The sequence below is a fragment of the Schistocerca nitens genome, chromosome 7 (genome assembly GCF_023898315.1).
Source record: "Schistocerca nitens isolate TAMUIC-IGC-003100 chromosome 7, iqSchNite1.1, whole genome shotgun sequence".
Lineage (NCBI taxonomy): Eukaryota > Metazoa > Arthropoda > Insecta > Orthoptera > Acrididae > Schistocerca > Schistocerca nitens.
Window position 1 is genome coordinate 405,662,513 of NC_064620.1, and position 19,472 is coordinate 405,681,984.

Genomic DNA, 19,472 nt, shown 5'->3' on the forward strand with positions numbered 1-19,472 from the left:
ACCGCTAGCAAAGAAAAGGAGGCGCATTTCCAGAGCGGTCGGCAAGGTCCGATTCCATGTGGTAAATCACTGGCGGAAAGTAGTGAACATCAAGAGTATAAATGATTATTGCGAGAGAGAGTGCAAAAGAAAGACTAAATATATTTTGTTCTAAATGTAAGCAGCCGTTGTATCCTAACTGCTTTGAGAATTTCTCGTCTAGAAAAGCAGGCAAGCGAATTTGTGTTGAGGTAATCAGACGTACAGTGTCCACTGCAGTGGACGGCAATGCATTTTTTTGAAATCACAAAACTGAATAAAATTCGATGTTCTACGTCAGTACTCAATGTGTTACTGAGGCCATTTGTAATCATTTTCTCAGGTTTATTACACATCACAGGGTGAACCTGCCAGGAAGTTTCAAATCGGCATTTACTCCGTTGCAGAGTGAAAAGTACATTCCGGAAACTTGCTCTCACTTTTGTCTTTATCTGTACATTTTTTTTGCACTCAGTTTCAGTAGCAGTCTTCGCAGTCAGTCCCGCCTCTAATTCTTGTTGTGCGAAGGCATTAGACTATCAGAGATTCTGATTCTTCGGCAGCAATCCAAATTCCGAGTGTACCAACGCCCTAGCGATCAAGGGCAACATCTGTCATAGTCACACCAAGTATTCACGGATGGTTTTCCGAGAAATAATTATGATCATCATGATTAATGCAAACTAAGACCAACATGAGACTTGAGTTAACAAAACACAGTTGCAGCTAAACGTTTATCTTAACGTCGGCTTTCTTCTAGCGCTGTGCAACACATGTAATTAGGGACAAGTAGAAAAACATCATAGTCCTCGACGCAAGTTACAAACATCAGCACTGTCAAACCAAAATAAACAGCCGAAGCTAGTTGTATCATAGTAAAGACGTTCCTGCATGACTTGAATCAGTACAGTAGCGCCCGAGGCAGCCAGCATAATCAAAGAATTTAAAAAAGAAACCTCACCAACTTTAATATGAATAGGAACATGAATATACTAAAAACGCTTTCACCCGTTTCGTGTAATGTTTAACGATGTGTTGGCAATATGCCACTGTAAGAACGTAGTGGGGTATGATCCTATTAGCTTAGTTAGCTTACCTTCTTTAATATTACAAAAACGTGCATGACGCACGTAAGTTTTTGATACTAAAGTAGGCAGTTTATTTCTGTCTTACATAACATTAATGGAGGTAATATTTATTTACCGTATTTACCCTAGCAAAAGAGCCCTTTAAACAGACAGTTCATTATTTTTTATTATATAATATACAAATTAGAAGGTTTATAAATAATTTTTAAATGTATATTTCTCATTTAACTATTTAGTTTTTGTATTTACGAACTAAAAATCTTTTGTTTAGTTCAATATAAATAATTTAAGATATTTTATTTAACTGAATACATTATTAAAAGTTTAATTTAGTTAGTATTAACCTATTACTATAATTCATACATTTATGAGAAGATGTAGACGTGTATTTTTTTTAGAAGGAGAGAAATCATAATATAATAAAATATTATAGTAATGTAATTAAATATTTTACACTATTAATATTTGAGATACAGAAACAATTATTATTATCCAGAAATATGTGGAAAGTGCACAGTGGATCTAGCTTTTAGTGTGAGGCAACTGCAAGAGAGAGAATTATTATGGTAAGGATTTAGTTACTGCGTTCCTGGACATTGAAAGGGTGTATGATAGAGTGAAAAGAAGCAAGATATGGGAAACCCTTCAGAAAGGGGGAACTGGATGGCTATCAGAAGGCTAAAGGAAATATGTCAAGAAAGTGTGGCTTATGTAAAAGGAGGAGGCGAGAAGACAAACTGGTTAGAACAGAAAAATGGGCTGAAGCAAAGAAGTGCACTATCCCCTCTACTTTTCCTCACATTTATGGATTATCTAACAAAAGGGGTAGCAGAATGAATAGGAGATGAAAATACGAAAAAAAGGTGTTTACTGATGATGTTACGGTGTGGGGAGACAGAGGAGGACTGGAGCAAGAAAGGTTAAATATATTGGAGACAATAGTGGGACAGCATGCATTGCAATTTAATGCAAGGTTGTGTGATGTGATGGTCACAACGAGGAATGAGAGGAGAGTAGCAAGGGATATAAGGATTAGTTGGCAAGTACTAAAAAGTTACCTGAGGATCAGAGTAGAAGACAATTGGGGGAATCGTAAGGAATGAAAGAGGACCACAAGCACAAGAGTTCTTGTGGAGAGTAAGAACCCTGGTCTGGAAACAAGGCTGAACCAACAAAACCTATACAAATGTTATACAGTGCAGAGTATGCTTCAGTACTCATATATGCGTCAGGAACATGGGTAATGAAGGAAAGGTAGGTGAGCAGGGTACAAGTTTGAGAGATGGAAGTTCGAAGAAGTAGAATAGGACTTAGTAGAATGGATGGAGTACGGAAGGAGACAGTGAGAGAAATGGTAAAACACAAGCCCATGCAAGAGACCATAGAAAATACAAGATTAAGATGGTATGAGCATGCTGAAAGAAAGGAAGTTGGTAGGATACCGAGACAGGGGATAGAAACGAAGAGACATAGAGGAAGACCAATAGACGGATGGATTATGTAGTGGAAGAAATTTCAGATATAGAGGAGAAGACTGGGGCAGAATGTCAAGAGAAACGTGATGGGAGGATAGCTAAATATGGAGAGGCTTATGTGCTAAACAGCCAGCACCTGGAAACTGTAGAAGAAGAAGAAGAAGAAGAAGAAGAAGAAGAAAAATTTTGTGTTCCCTCGCAATTTCTGTGAAAAAGGAATATGATCCACGGATTCCTCTTTACCTCCGTCATTAGAACATACCACGGATAATTAACTTTCTTAAGTTTGGGAGTTTTGTAAAATGGGTAACATACTAAAATATGTATTATATTATTCTATGCATATTGAGATGCACAATTTGGAAACTTCTGAACTTTTCAGAGTATCTGAAGCGATGGTGTAAAAACACACATTGAAGCACAGTGTTAGTGTTTCTAGCACTTGTTTGCATATTAGTATACAAATGAGCACATTGAAAACTAGGTATTCCTATTTTCAACTTAGGCAGGAACATCCTAATTTTGTCTTAAATTATCCACAGTCTTCTTTTCACGTATCACCCAGCATTACAAGTAGAGGAACATGGTGGGTTCTGGAACAGATAACGATCTTAACTCCAGGTTATATTAAACCCTACACAACTGAGATTGTTATCTTCAAATTCATCTGCATATTGTGAAAGTTCTGATGGTATACCAGCTCACTCTGCTGAAACCAACAGACTGATCGAAAGGCTGCCTATATAACCTCAAGTCTTACTGGTACCAGGCAAATACAATCACCCAACTACTGAACACGGCCACTACTCTTGATATGCTCGCCACTGTTGGATCCCACAGAACGAAAGACCCCATCCTGTTCTGCTGCAGGCGTCAGGTCGTGACACCAGGCATAACGTGGCGCTTCTTCGAACGAGAGCTTTGCGCACCATGAACAGATGGTTTTCAAACGTCTAAACATACGAGGACCACTCAGCACAGACTTTACAGGCTATTTACACGAGCATAGTGTAAATATGAGTCAATTTGACCATAAATTCTACAGTGAAGGAGCAAAAATTTACAACGGTAGATGGACAGTGTCCTATGTTCTATACATCAAGGAGCACTCTGTGCTAAATTTGCAAGCATGGATCACGTGAAGAAATCGAACTGAATTTCTGAAGTTGCGCGCATTATTGCACTGACTGTTGCAACAGTTATCGATGGGACTGAACGAAGAGTATAGAGACTTCATGTATTACTGCGAAGTACGTTGGTTAAGTCAAGAGCATACCTGGAACGATTTTTGGATATAAAGCCTGATATTGTTGAATTGGTGAAGGAAAGGAAGTTCCAGAACGAAAATTAGAACATTCGCAATGGTTTGCCGATCTCGAATTTTCAGTGGAAATGACTCACAGTAAGACACTGCAAGTCGAGAAACAGATTGTTTCTGATTTGATGTGGATAGTTTACAAAGAAAATCGCATTGTAAACGAGGCAAATTCTGACCAAAACAATAGCCCAGTACCCTAAGCTCGCAGGCGTTAAAGAAAACGATAGGTTTCAAGAATTCATGTGGCCTTGAAAGAATTACAAGGATAGTTATCTAAACGTTTTTGAGGACGCTACCAATTCTACATCTGTTTCCGAATTGTTTTGAAGACCGTTTCCCGGTTTCCATTCAAAGCGCCCAGTGTAAGTCGCGTTTTGAAGACAAATACTTCTACGTTAACACTCTCCAGTGTTGGTTGGTTGGTTTAAAAGAGGGCGCGAGGAACCAAACTGCTAGGTCATCGGTCCCTCGTTCCGATTAAAATAATTCCACAAGGGTGGGAGTAAAATAATCGAGACATGCAAAGCACAGATGGAAGAAAGGAGACAACCACAAGGATGACAGAAGGGCAACAAATACTGAAAAGGACAAAATCGGACAAGGAGACTACAGAGAGACTCAAGAAACAGGTAGAAGAGATCAAAACAAGAGAGCAGGTTACCATGGCTGGCTGACCATGAGTATAAAAAGGAGAACCCAGCCACTCTGCAACACATTAAAACCTCCACCCAAAAAGCACTAGGGTGGAGGACACAGAGGGACAAAGGACATGCGTTAAAACTTAGATTAGGTGATAAAATTCACCCTCACGAATAAAACGTAAAACTAAAGCTGCTGTGGAGGCATTGTCGCTCAATACAGAAGGTAGGGTGCTGGGAAAGTTAAAAGTCCACCGCAGGACGGCTAAAAGTGGACAGTCCAAAAAGAGGTGGACGACCGTCATTTGTGAGTCACAGCGATACCGAGGTGGATCCTCGAGACGAAGGTGGTAACAATGCGTTAGCCACGTACGGCCAACACGGAGCCGGCAGAGGACAACTGATTCCCTGCGAGAGGACCGCATGGAAGACTTCCACACATTCGTAGTCTCGTTAATGACACGCAGTTTGTTGTATGCACTCTTATGCCATTTCGTCTCGCAAAGCCGAAAATCCCTGTGGCGTAAGACAAAACGCTGGTCAATTTCGGAGACGCGCATTCCCGGAAGCTGTTTCCACGTGGCCTGTTTGGGCAGCCTGTCGACAAGTTCGTTGCCTGGGATTCCGACGTGTCCTGGGGTGCACACAAACACCACTGAACGACGGGACTGTTCCAGGGCATAGATGGACGCCTGAATGGACGCTACCAAAGGATGGTGAGGGTAGCACTGGTCGATAGCTTGTAGGCTGCTCAAAGAGTCATTACACAGGAGAAATGACTCGCCAGGGCATGAGCAGATGTGCTCAAGAGCACGAGATATGGCCGTCAGCTCTGCAGTGAAAACACTGCTGCCATCTGGCAAGGAGTGCTGTTCAATATGTCCTCCATGAACATACGCAAAGCCTACGTGACCAACAGCCATTGAGCCATCGGTGTAAACTACTTCATGGCCCCGGTACATGTCGAAAATCGAGAGGAAGTGAAAGTGGAGAGCCGCAGGATTAACGGTGTCTTTAGGGCCATGTGAAAGCTCCAGAAGAATCTGCAGCCTAGGTGTACATCATGGAGGTGTATGTGAATGGACGTCGAGGAGAGATGGTAACGGGAAGGACTCTAGTTCAGACAGAGGGGACCGGATGCGAACCACAATCGTGAGCCCCGACCTGGGCCGCCGATGCGGGAGATGAACCGTCGTGGTTGGGAAAAGGAGACGGTAATTCGGATGTGCAGGAGCAATTCAAACGTAACTGGTGAACAGTTGTGTACGCCCAACCTTCAATGGAGGGACTCCGGCCTTCACCAGGACACTGGTCACCGGCCTCGTTCTGAAAGCTCCTGTCACTAGGTGAACGCCACAGTGGTGCTTTGGTTCCAGTAAACGCAACGCTGAGAGCGCCGTCGCACCGTAAACCAGACTGCCATAGTCAAGGCGGGATTAAACAAGGGCTCTGTAACAGTGGAGAGCGATCTGCACCCCAGTTGGTGTTGCTGAGGCAGCGGAGGGCATTGAGGTGCTGCCAGCAGTTCCGCTTAAGCTGAAGAAGGTTAGCCAAGTCAACTGGGCGTCGCAAACCACCCCTAAATATCGATATGTCTCCACTACAGTGAGTGGATCGTCATTAAGGTAACGTTCTGGTTTTGGATGAATGGTGCGACGCCGACAGAAATGCATGACACACGACTTCGCGGCTGAGAACTGGAAACCGTGGGCTAGAGCCCATGACCGTGCCTTGTGAATGGCTCCCTGTAGGCGCCGGTCAGCAACTCCAGTACTGGAGGAGCAGTACGAAATGCAGAAGTCATTCACATTCAGAGAAGGTGAGACCGACGGCCCTACAGCTGCTGCTAGACCGTTAATAGCCACTAAAAATAGAGAGACACTCACTACGGAGACCTGCGGAACGCCGTTCTCCTGAATACGGGAGGAACTATGGGAGGCACTAACTTAGACGCGGAAAGTACGAAGCGACAGGAAATTTTGGACAAAAATCGGCAGCGGGCCCTGGAGATCCCACTCATACAATGTGGCAAGGATATGATGTCGGCAGGTCGTGTCGTATGCATTACGTAAGTAAAAAAAGATGGCCACCAGGTGTTGGCGTCTGGAAAAGGCTGTTCGGATGGCAGACTCGAAGGACACAAGATCATCAGTGGTAGAACGACCTGGAGGAAGCTGCCCTGACACGGAGGCAGTAGGCCACGTGACTCCAGGACCCAACCCAACCGCCGACACACCATGCATTCTATCAGCTTCCAAAGAAACTTGGTGAGACTGATGGGCCGGTAGCTATCCACATCAAGGGGGTTTTGACCGGGTTTGAGCACCAGAATGATGGTGCTCTCCCGCCATTGCGATGGAAAGACGCCATCGCACCAGATCCAGTTGAAGATGACGAGAGATGTTTAATCATCTGACTGTGGATCCGATCTGGCCCAGGAGTTGTGTCGGGGCAATGTGCAAGGTCGCTGATGAGCTCCCACTCTGTAAATGTGGCGTTATAGGGTTCACTGTGGCGTGTACTGAACGAGAGGACTTTCCTTTCCATCCGACGTTTGAGGGTGCAAAAGGCTGTGGGGTAGTTCTCCGACAGAGAGGCTCGAGCGTAGTGCTCAGCAAAGTTCTCAGCAATCGCATTTTTGTCGACAGATGACACGCCATCGGTGTTAATGCCAGCGTGACCTGTTGGGGTCTGGTACACAAAAAGACGCCTGATCTTCGTCCAGACTTGGGAAGGTGACGTATGACACCCAATGGTCGACACGTAATTCTCCCAACACTCCAGTTTCCGTCGTTTCATAAGCTGGTGAAAGCGGGCACGGAGCCGCTTAAAGGCTATTAGGTGCTCTAGGGAAGGGTGTCTCTTATGTCGCTGTAGAGCTCGCCAGCGCTCTTTAATTGCCTCAGCGACTTCCGGCGACCACCAAGGGACTGCCTTCCGCCGGGGCCACCCTAAAGAATGAGGGATCGCGTTTCCCGCCACAAAAAAGACAACATCGATGGCACCATGTGTGGGAGATTCAGCGGTGGCATCAGAGGTGAAGGCTTTCCAGTCTGCCTTGTTGAAAGCCCATATGGGTAGGCGTCCGTGGGCATGACGTCAGGAGAATGACAGGAAGATGGGGAAATGGTCACTACTACACAGGTCGTAATGTGTTCTCCAGTAGATAGATAGGAGAAGGCCAGGACTGCAGTTCGAGAGATCAATGGCTGAATGTGTGCCATGTGCCAAAATGTAATGTGTGGTGCCACCTGTATTTAAGAGGCAGAGGTCGAGTTGTGACACTATATTTTCGACCTCCCTACCTCGGCCAGTAAGCATAGTGTAGTGGACTGACAAGGCAGCCAGTCCACAGAGACGGGTAGCCGAAAGGGCACACGTACACACACGCCGACTGGCGCGAAGTCTGGAACAGGATACGTGATGAATGTGATAAAGAAAAGAACGTAGCTACTAGAACACTTAACTTTTATATCGTCCTTTGGTATACAGCATTCTTGATGATACAAGTGAGAGCAATGGTACAAATGGCGCCTTGCTAGGTCGTAGCCATTAACTTAGCTGAAGGCTATTCTAACTGTCTCTCGGCAAATGAGAGAAAGGCTTCGTACGTGTAGTCGCTAGCAATGTCGTCCGTACAACTGGGGCGAGTGCTAGTACGTCTCTCCAGACCTGCCGTGTGGTGGCGCTCGGTCTGCGATCACTGCCAGTGGCGACACGCGGGTCCGACATGTACTAATGGACCGCGATTTAAGCTACCACCTAGCAAGTGTGGTGTCTGGCGGTGACACCACACATGGCGCCACCCCAAAAGGGGTTATGCACGTTAAAATCTCCTAAAAGTAGGAAAGGCTTAGGGAGTTGATCAATCAGTGCAGCCAATACGTTCAGAGGTAATGCACGATCTGGAGGAAGATATACAATGCAGACAGTTATTTCCTGCGTCGTCCTTTCCTGACAACCACAGCATGAAGAGGGGTTTGAAGGGGCACAGGTGCTCTACACACTGAGTTCAGGACATAGAAGCAAACCCCACCTGATACTCTATTACAGTCACTACGGTACGTGTAATATCCTTTATAGCCGCAGAGGGCAGTGGTCCGCATTGCTGGGAACTAGGAACTAGGTTTCCTGTAGGGCAATGCAGAAAGCAGGTGTAAAGCTTAACAGTGCCATAGCTCAGCCGATTGGTTGAAAACAACCGCTGCAATTCCACTGGAGGATTACGTGATCGTAAGACTGGGAAGGCATGAAACACTCAATGAGCCATTCTACGCATCAGGGTCACCTGCTGCCACCAGATGAGTACCTGTGCGATCGACATACATTGTGTCTGAGGGCCCAGGGAGATCTAGGTCCTCGGTGGAAGACAGAATCTCCACCTCATCCTCAGACACAGAGTTTGTAGGTAGTGTTGGTGTGGGTACCACCGTAGTGACTTGTTTCTTTGGGGACTTTTTCTTTTTAGGTTTCTCTCACTGCTCCTTAGGTTTGTCTGGCTGGGAGGCCTTCACTACTTCAGTCTCAGGGACTGAGGAGGACCATGAAGCCCTACAACGAACTACCTGTGCTTGCTTTAGGCACTGGCAGGTGTTTGCTTTGCCACTGGTAGGAACCTTGGAAGGGGTTGACCCAAGGGTGAGAGGAGAGCAACAGGGAGGGAAGTGTCCCCCACCATCAAGGGGGAAGTGGAGTCTGACAGCTCTGAGAGTCAACTGCATGTGGTGGAATGGAAGATGGTAGATCCATTGTCATAGTGGTGGTGTAGGTTGACGTCATATGCACAGGATATAGCCTCTCATATTTTCTCTTAGCTTCAGTGTAGGTCAGTCGGTCCAGGGTCTTGTATTCCAAGAGTTTCCTTTTGCGCTGTACAATCTTGCAGTATGGTGAGGAAGGGGAATGACACTCTCTGCAGTTGACGCAAATGGGAGTCGGGGCACATGGAGTATTGGGATGTGATGGACGTCCAAAATCTCGACATGTGACGCTGGAAGTGCAGCAGGAAGAAATATGGCCCAACTTCTCGCACTTAAAGCATATCAGGGGAGGGATATATGGCTGTACGTCACAGCGGTAGATCACCACCTTGACCCTCTCGGGTAATGTGTCCCCCTCAAAGGCCAAGATGATGGCACCGGTGGCAACCTGATTATCCCTCAGATCCCAGTGGACGCGCTGGACGAAATGGACACCTCGTCACTGTAAACTGACGCACAGCTCATCAGCAGCCGCAAAAGAAGGTCCCTGTGAAGTATGATACCCTGGACCACATTAAGCTCTTATGGGGCGTGATAGAAACATCCCCCAGCTTGTCACAGGCGAGTAGGGCCCGTGACTAGGCAGAGAATGCCGTTTTGATCAAAACCAACCCTGACCGCATTTTGGACACGTCCTCCACCTCCTCAAACTAGTCCTCTAAATGCTCCACAAAGAACTGGGGTTTAATTGCAAAGAAAGATTCTCGATCAACTCTCGTACATACGAGGTACCAGGTTGAATAAGCTTCGCTGCCATCCTTAGCCTGGCATTCTTCGCTTGGTGTGGCCAGGGGTTGAACAATTTGGGGTCGTATTTCTTAGCATTGAAGTTAGACCTTGACTGCTTAGAGACTGCTGGTGTTTGACCACCAGTAAGAGACGACGTACTACGCTTCATGGCGTGCCATCCGCCCTGATGCCACCCACTCTGACCAGGTGTCCTCCCCACGGGCGACACCCAGTCGCAGCAAAGGCCATCTAGCGGGATGGCCATTGTCAGGAGTCCCAATGCCCCAGGGTGACAGGCATCTACTACTTGACATACGTGGGGAATTAACGGCTCAGGCAACAGCAGAGTGATCGCTGTGTTGTCAGGGGCCTACAACCAACGGGGTACATGGTGGCCCCACCACAATGGACTGGCTGCCGTGCTGGATATCAGGCGGAAACAAGCTAAGAAGTCCATTATCGTCGACAGCGCAGAAAGCGATACTGCACAGAGGATGGAAGAAAACTCACCCAGTAGGGTGACCTCACCCACCAGCTGGAGAATGAGCGGAAGTGCAGATCCACGAAGGCTGCGAGAGGTCTCAGCGCATGATGGACACTATGCACCATGTAAAGTGCTCTTCGGCAAAATTTTGAAAAATGGAGTTCAAACCCTACAGGGGATCATCACGTGTGAGACTCCTTTCAGTCCCCTCTATGACAGGCAGGAATACCTCGGGCCTATTCTAACCCCCGGACTGGCAGGGGGCTGTCCAGGGCGACTACATTGTTATCCTCAGGGAGAGTTCCCAAATCTTCAAAATGAGTTTGCAAACTTGATAAAATTTCTATCAGATATGTTTCTGAAACTAAAAATGTCACGATTATGTGGGTAATTGAGTGCGAAAATCTGTGATATAGTCTCCGTCTGTCTGTATTCCGACAGTTTGCACCACATAAAAATTATATTATGTCTTCAGCGTACCAAAAATACTGATAATTTGTTGCATTTGTGATCTATGTTGTTGAGAAATATTAATATGCAGAAGGACTATGGCTCTGAGCACTATGGGACATCTGAGGTCATCAGTCCCCTAGAACTTAGAACTACTTAAACTTAACTAACCTAAGGACATCACACACATCCATGCCCGAGGCACGATTCGAACCTGCGACCGTACCAGCCGCGCGGTTCCGGACTGAAGCACCTAGAACCGCTCTGCCACTGCGGCCGGCGCAGGACTGCGTTGCCATTTAAATACGGCACGTTCACCGTTTACCCCTCTTCTCGCTTATACAGCGAGTCGTGGGGGTGGGGGAAGTTGCAGTCACACTGGGCGCTGTGACATGTGAGCCAGGGCTTGGTTCACGAACCGAATTCTTGGCAACCGCTATGTTAAAGGAAGCACAAAAATCTATGTACAGACTTCCAATCCCATTTAAATCTGCTTAATAAGGATGGTTACATTGTATCTAAATGCACAGCAACAGAATAGCCGTTTGTTGAATTTAAAACTGTTGGAACAACTGCATTTAATGGGCACTCATTTGCAAAAGTTGTTAACTTAAGGTTCAATACAGAAATTCTGCAAAGAATGTGCATTAGAAGAGTTGACAGTGTACACCCGGGAAGATCTGGAATGCATTAACAATAGTGGTGTCGAGGAAATAAGAGGCAAAACTAAAATTACTGATTGCTCTTGGGTACAAGGATTACTAGAAGGGACCAAGCTTATTGTTGAAGCCACAAAGAGATAGCTTACACGAAAAAAATTATATATTTATTGTAATTTAAGATCGTAGATGTAAATAATAAGTTATGAATTAAGCTGGACGTTATTACAACTACACTACACAAATATGAACTAAGAGACGTTTTGTGTATGTAAATGTGTATACAAAAATTAATAATTGTGTTTGAAACTTCCTGGCAGATGAAAACTGTGCGCCCGACCGAGACTCGAACTCGGGACCTTTGGCTTTCGCGGGCAAGTGCTCTACCATCTGAGCTACCCAAGCACGACTCACGCCCGGTCCTCACAGCTTTACTTCTGCCAGTATCTCGTCTCCTACCTTCCAAACTTTACAGAAGCAGTATCCTTTCTTTCAGGAGTGCTAGTTCTGCAAGGTTCGTAGGAGAGCTTCTGTAAAGTTTGGAAGGTAGGAGACGAGATACTGGCAGAAGTAAAGCTGTGAGGACGAGGCGTGAGTCGTGCTTGGGTAGCTCAGATGGTAGAGCACTTGCTCGCGAAAGGCAAAGGTCCCGAGTTCGAGTCTCGGTCGGGCACACAGTTTTAATCTGCCAGGAAGTTTCATATCAGCGCACACTCCGCTGCAGAGTGAAAATCTCATTCTGGAAACATCCCCCAGGCTGTGGCTAAGCCATATCTCCGCAGTATACTTTCTTTCAGGAGTGCTAGTTCTGCAAGGTTCGTAGGAGAGCTTCTGTAAAGTTTGGAAGGTAGGAGACGAGATACTGGCAGAAGTAAAGCTGTGAGGACCGGGAGTGAGTCGTGCTTGGGTAGCTCAGATGGTAGAGCACTTGCTCGCGAAAGGCAAAGGTCCCGAGTTCGAGTCTCGGTCGGGCACACAGTTTTAATCTGCCAGGAAGTTTCATATCAGCGCACACTCCGATGCAGAGTGAAAATCTCATTCTGAAATAATGGTGTTTGTATGAGAATATATTCGCTAACATGCTACGAAGTCTCCTACATATGTTGATCTGCATGTGTGTCTCTTGGATGGGTAGCTGGGTGACACTGAAAAGTCGAGGATAGCAATGTAACTCTCGTTTCGTTCATATATGAATACTGAAACATCTGCCCATATTATGAACACTTACATTAAGGCACTCTAACAGAAAATGGTGACTGCATGACATTGGTGTATTCAAGAAATCTTCTTAGCCCAGAAGTCCTACATATTCTGGAACTACCTTTCTCCAAATTTGTCATGACGCTTCAAAGAACTACAGGACTATGGTTTTGACAAAAATGAAGAGGAAAGCGTTAACAGTTATTACATGTCTGAGTGCCTTAAATTTAGAGGCATGTGTAAACTTTAGACATTTATAAGAAAACTGCACAAAGGTGCCATAACTTTAACGTTTTTGACAATTATTTGTTCCCTACATAACCTATACGATTGTTTTGCGATTTTTCACGCAAAATTCACCGGCTACTTGAAGAGTGATGCCGTATTTCTAAATATCAGCTTTGCTATAAGCATTATGACGTGACTGCAAAATGTCAAACTGATGGCCCTACTTCTGTCAAACTGCACTGCGACGGTTGTAAAAAGAAACAAATAACAATTATTTCTCAATGTATTTTTCTTTCTTTCTTAAAAATAATAACATGTGTGGTCATGCAGCTTAGCACCTTGGTTGGATTATGGCAATGGGAAATCATTTCTGTCTAGAAATCAAACACGATACCGTCTAGGCCACAGCGACTACGAGTATTTATTGGTTCTTGGAAGAGGTTGTGGTGGTGGTGGTGGTGGTGGTGGTGGTGGTGTTGGTGGTGGTGGTGGTGGTGACGGTGACGGTGGCGGCGGCGGAGCTAGACTGAAGAAGGTTTGGTGTGTATAAGGGCAGTGTATTCATGGTTAAGTCAATTATTTATGTACCTCTTTAGATTGCGTATTTGGACAAATCGGTAGCTTTGCAACTGCCTCTCCAGTAAATTTTAATGACTCCATGGGGAATGGTGATAACAGGGGGGGGGGGGGGGAGAAAACAATTTTGTAGGAAATATATTATTTATATGCAACCCCTTCATCAATCATCACAGTTTTACAGTCATTCTGTTCTGAAATATTTTCAAGTAAGTTATTGTTTTTTATATACATGACATTCAGTCTGAATTGTATACAACCTTAGAGGAGCAACAAAATAAATCAATATTCCGTGTGTAAATTCAATTTCTACAGATTTTGTGCTTATGGGATTAACATTTTTGTTCTTAGGCACTGGATGAACACAGAAATTTGCATATTGTTCTAACTGACTCATATTTACAGTAGGCTCATATAAATAGCCTATCAAGTCATAGTACGCAGCTTTAACATATGGCCATCAGTGGCTCAGTTTCTCTGTCACTTCACTAATACAGAGTTTAGGTCACGCGAATTCACTGACACTTGACTTTTTAAAATAAATGGTAGTGTCATTTGAAGTTAATTCCGGCACCGCTCCTCGGTACATATCACCGATTTATATCCTCCTTCCAAATATATGAACGTTAATAGGAGCGTACGACGTGTCGTGGTCTACCGTCATTTTCCTCTCAATGTAGTGCATCATGCTGCATAAGTAGTCCCATTTATACCACGTGTATCGCACTCTAGTACCAAGATGTTGAACATTCTCGATTTCAATTATTACTTCAAAATGGCTATCAGATGCCAGGCCTACACCTTCAAGTTCAGAACCACCAGGAGTCAAATTATATGTACTGGCAAAACAGCACTTTTCTGGTAGCACTGAAATGTGCCTCAGTGAGTTGGCAGAGTTCGACCTTGGCCTCAGCTGTAACCTGACACCGGAAGTAGCCTTGAGATGAGGTCGTTATTTGATTCAGAACCGACATGAGTCTGCACTACTACAAACTCCGTCCGAACAGGCGTCGGAAAGCCGAAGGATACCGACCGACCCGTGTGTCATCCTCAGCTGATAGGCGTCACTGCATGCGGATTTGGAGGGCCACGTGGTCAGCACACCGCCCTCCCAGCCGTTGTCACAGTTTTCGAGACCGGAGCCGCTTCTTCTCAGTCAAGTAACTCCTCAGTTGACAAGGGCTGAGTGCAACCCGCTTGCTACCAGTGCTCGGCCAAGCCAGACAGCAATTCGGTAACCCGATAGGAACCGGTGCTACCATTATCTCAAGGTCGTTGGCCTCCGATATTATAGAAACTAAAACAAGAGTGGTGTAAAAGAAAGTTTAAACGTTACGTTACTGAAAATATTTTTATATAGAAACTGAGGAAACAGGTAGAAACGTAATTGTAGTCTGAAAATATTTCTCTTCTTTGGGAATCCCAGTCATATGAAACATTTTTAAAGACGACGTCGTCGCCTTTCACTGATAATTTATTTGTAAAATGTGCTACTATAATTTCGGCCATTCAGCGATTTTTCCCCCTGAAAACCCTGCAAGGCTGATACACAACACTGAATTTTACAAGTAAATAACTTTAACAGTTAAAGGCTAATATAACAGCTTTCTGAATTTTTTATTTTCATTCGTTAACTAAAATTAATTCTGATAAACTGACGTTCCTTCCATTATAAACAGAAAGAACACAAACACAACAGTAAATAATTGTAACAGAAATAGTTTCCGTATACAAAACAGAGAAAGTGGAGGTATAATTAGAATTTTTTGTAAATAGTGCAGTCCGACTCACGAAGGATGAACTGGATGATCTCAATGGACTAGAATCATAACAACAAAAAGAAGGGGAAAACTTCAGGTACCAGTTTCAAAACCTACGCAGCACAGCCCCGGACCAGAACACAAGTAATCCACTGTCGATTCCCCCCTACAAAATGATTTCTGCAGGAAGGAATCATACCAACTTTATTCTACGGTGGTTTCACACAGCGAAAAGAGGAACTTACCTACTCAGCACAAGGCAGTGGTGAACCAATCAATCATCACAGCCTCAGTGGACGATTCTGAAAGCAGAAATAAATTTCAGTGTTAGTGCCCTTTCGGGCTGTTAGGGTGACTTCGCAGCGAATTAGGGCATGCTACGCTCGTATCAACCATGTGTATGTACAAAGTTACGAAAAATACCTTTTTTTACTTACGGTTAATTCGTATTGTAGTGTGACAAAGCACAGAGACTTATCACACTGCGGTTCTTCTCGTCTAAGCCATCACAGGTCGGAGATGTAATAACGCGTAATATTTATATCTATTAAAGTGCTATAATATGGTCAAAGTAAATTTGATTGTGTGTGTTATGTAATTTATTTGTAACCAGTACTTAATGGTTGCTTTTTCTTTTTCTTCAGATCGCACGAGCGATGCAACGTGTCCATGGCAGTAGCAGCTGTATCTGCTTAGCCTGTCACTATCACAAACAAAAGGGGACATCAAGTGATTGCAAGAAGATGCCGGTGTTCAGTGTTGGTGACCTCTGCATTCATTTTTACTCAAATTAAATAAACGAACTTTGTACTCTTTGTAAATGTGACGTAAGACAAACTGACGTGAGAATATTTTAACACACTGTATTGCGTGTTTGAAGTTACCAATAAAACAATACCAATCGCCGTTATTCAGGTTTATTTCTAGGCTACCAGTTTCGACGATACATTACCTCATCTTCAGGCCTGCTTAATCAAGATAAACCTAAATAACGGCGACTGGTATTGTTTTATTGGATACTGACCAGCCGTAGTCCCATACTCCAGCCAGAAGATGGAGTTACAGTCACTGTTTGAAGTTTAGTCACTTCTGTTACCAACTCCAGAGGAAACATGTACGGTTTACTGTGTGCAATATTCATGGTGAACATTAATAAAACCGAAAAATTGCAGGTACGGATTCCTGACCGGAAAAGGAGGAAAGAGGATCCTATCAGCATGTGTCCGGAAACGCATCGTCGCCACGGTAGACGGCGCTGACGAAGAGACAGTTCCTCTGACCGCGTGCCGTGTGTTACTTGTGTGTTGCAGGCTGAGAGATTGACGTGGCGTACTGCAAGCAGCAGGATGGTCGAGTACGCATATTGGGAACAAGCCGAGATGGTGTTTGTGTACGGTCAAGCACATGGAAATGGGGGAGAGGCAGCACAGCTATACCCAAATAAGTACCCTCACAGACACTAACATTTTAAGCCATTTTTGAGCATTTGTGTGACCATGGGTCGCTTCAGACAGACGGACGTTCAGGTGGACTGTGCATGCATCAGACTTGGAGGACCGGGTGCTACACGATATTGAGACGATCCCTAGTACAAGCTCCAGACAAATGGCCCGCCAACATGGTGGAAGCCAAAGCACGATTGCTTGTTTCCTGCATGACAACCACTATTATCTCTACCACCTGCAGCGAGCGAAATGATTATCAGAAGCGGATTTCCCTACACTGTGTTCCGGGGCGATTTGTCGTCGTTGCACGCACACCGTCCATTTCCGTACACATGTTCATACCACCTATTTTCCTTTCTCAGTCAGCAATCCGTCGCTGCGGATTATCGGTTCTATAAATGTTCACCCTGTATATACATCATATCATTCAAGTTAACTTTTCCAGCTAAAAATGAACGTATGGAGAATAATATTCGCTTAATAATGTCTACAACCCTATTTACCGAAAACGATAAAAAATATGCTGGTATTAATGAAATGGCTCTGAGCACTATGGGACTCAACTGCTGTGGTCATAAGTCCCCTAGAACTTAGAACTACTTAAACCTAACTAACCTAAGGACAGCACACAACACCCAGCCATCACGACGCAGAGAAAATCCCTGACCCCGCCGGGAATCGAACCCGGGAACCCGGGCGTGGGAAGCGAGAACGCTACCGCACGACCACGAGATGCGGGCTATTAATGAAATTATGGATGTTCTGTAGCTTTATATCAAACTTCCGAATAAAAAGAATACTACTAGAAGCAGACAATAGTTGCAAAAATAGTTCTGTCTTTACGTGACCATGGATTTCGCAGATAAAAAGAAATATTTCTGGTTAAATTCACTCAAAATGAGAGACTACGACTATTTAAAATACTGTGCACATAATTTGGTCTTCTTGAGTCTTCAACGAACGGAAAGAACCTAGAGCAAATGTTATCTTAAATTTATCAAAGAAAGGCAACTTTTGTGACTGCAATTTAAAAAATAAACATGAAAAGTTGTTTTTTACGAAGTGAAGGAATGAATCAATCTGTTCGCGTCCATAAAAGGAACTTTACTTTTTAAATAGTGCTAAAAGAGGAGGAATTCATGTAGAGTGAATACTGGATCCATTAAGATTGCGACAAATGAAGAAATTTAGTGGTGGATCACGTATCATCCACAAACAAATATACATCCACATTACAAAATAATTATTGCCTTTCTTTGATGCCTTAAGAAACGGCATCAGAAGCCACCAATGGCTGCTGTAATTTATATTTATTCATTGACAAGTTGTGTCGGTCAAGCGACGATCTCACGTCTATTACACCATCAAATCACATTAAAGGAAGGTTCCTTGGTGTCAAGACTATAATTATTATCACTTACAGTCTCTAACATGTGTACCACCAGTTATAGATGCATGCATTTTCTAACATGTTACCTTTATTTTTTCATTTACGTATTTCTAATGTATACGAAAACTGACGTATGCGCACTATCTGATCAACTGTATCCCGACACCTATTGGTGAACATTAATATGGGATGCGTCCACCCTTCACTTTTATGTCTGCTTCATGTGTGCTGTGTTCACTTCCAATAAGGTGTCTGAATGTCTGTCGAGTATTGGGAACCCATTCTTCCTCAACAGCCTAAGCCAGAAAAAGCACTGATGACGACAAATATGTTTGTTACCACTACAACATATAACTAAAGGGTCTCCCATACAGAACGCAAATTTTAAACTGTGCACACTTTCAGTTTTTTAGGTTGCAGGACCTGAAACTTAAGCGACTATCGTCTGTTGTTAATGTAATTATTGATTGTCATTGACATTTGGCATTTGAGGGTATTTTTATGAGCTAAAAATGGAGCGATACACGATGGATCAACGGATCCAGATTTTGAAAGTGCATTTCAGGAACGGTTTATGCTGTCTAGAGACCATTCGAAGACTGTGTGACATGCGCCTAATGTGTCAACAGTGCAGAGATTAGAAGGGAAAATTGAAGATGTGGGATCGATAGTGAACATCAAATCGCCTGGATGTCGATCGGTAGAGAATGTCATCCTCGCCAGTGAGACCGTCGCTGCGCGTCCAGTGAAGTCGATTCGCCGCCGTTCCCAAGTTACCCATTGCGAGAAGCAGTTTCCATTGAATTTTAACAATAGATTTGGATTTGCATCTTTCTACGATCCAACTAACACAAGAGCTGAAGCCGATGCACCATATTTGACGATTGCGTATTTACAAAACAAGATTCAACAATGATCTTCATTAGAAAATAATCTTCAGTGACGATGCACATTTCCAGTTTAATCGTTATGTGAGCAAACAAAACTGCCGGATTCTGGCCAAAGAGAATCGTTGCATGGTCCTTGGGAAGTGTTTTTATCCAGAACGAGTCACTGTTTGGTATGAGCCATACTTTTTTTCGAAGACGAGACTGGTAAAGGAAGTGACTGGTGATCGTTATCGCATGATAAAACACTTTTTATGGCTCCAATTGCAAGAACACATGTGGTTCTAACACGATGGGGCAACTTGCGACACTGCCAGCGGAACAACAAGATTGCTGAGAGAAAGATTCCCTGCTCATCTCTCGCAAT

The 19,472-nt window shown here is 44.2% G+C and overlaps 1 protein-coding gene across 2 annotated transcripts in view; it reads right to left on the bottom strand.

Moving 5' to 3' along the window:
* LOC126194977 (ATP-binding cassette sub-family G member 1-like) overlaps positions 1-19,472 on the bottom strand; it is an 803,933-nt gene that overhangs the window by 672,258 nt on the left and 112,203 nt on the right. For both annotated transcript variants that reach the window (XM_049933384.1, XM_049933383.1), the window contains exon 2: positions 15,629-15,685. The gene's annotated coding sequence lies outside the window, so the exon portion shown is untranslated. The remainder of the gene's footprint in view (positions 1-15,628; positions 15,686-19,472) is intronic.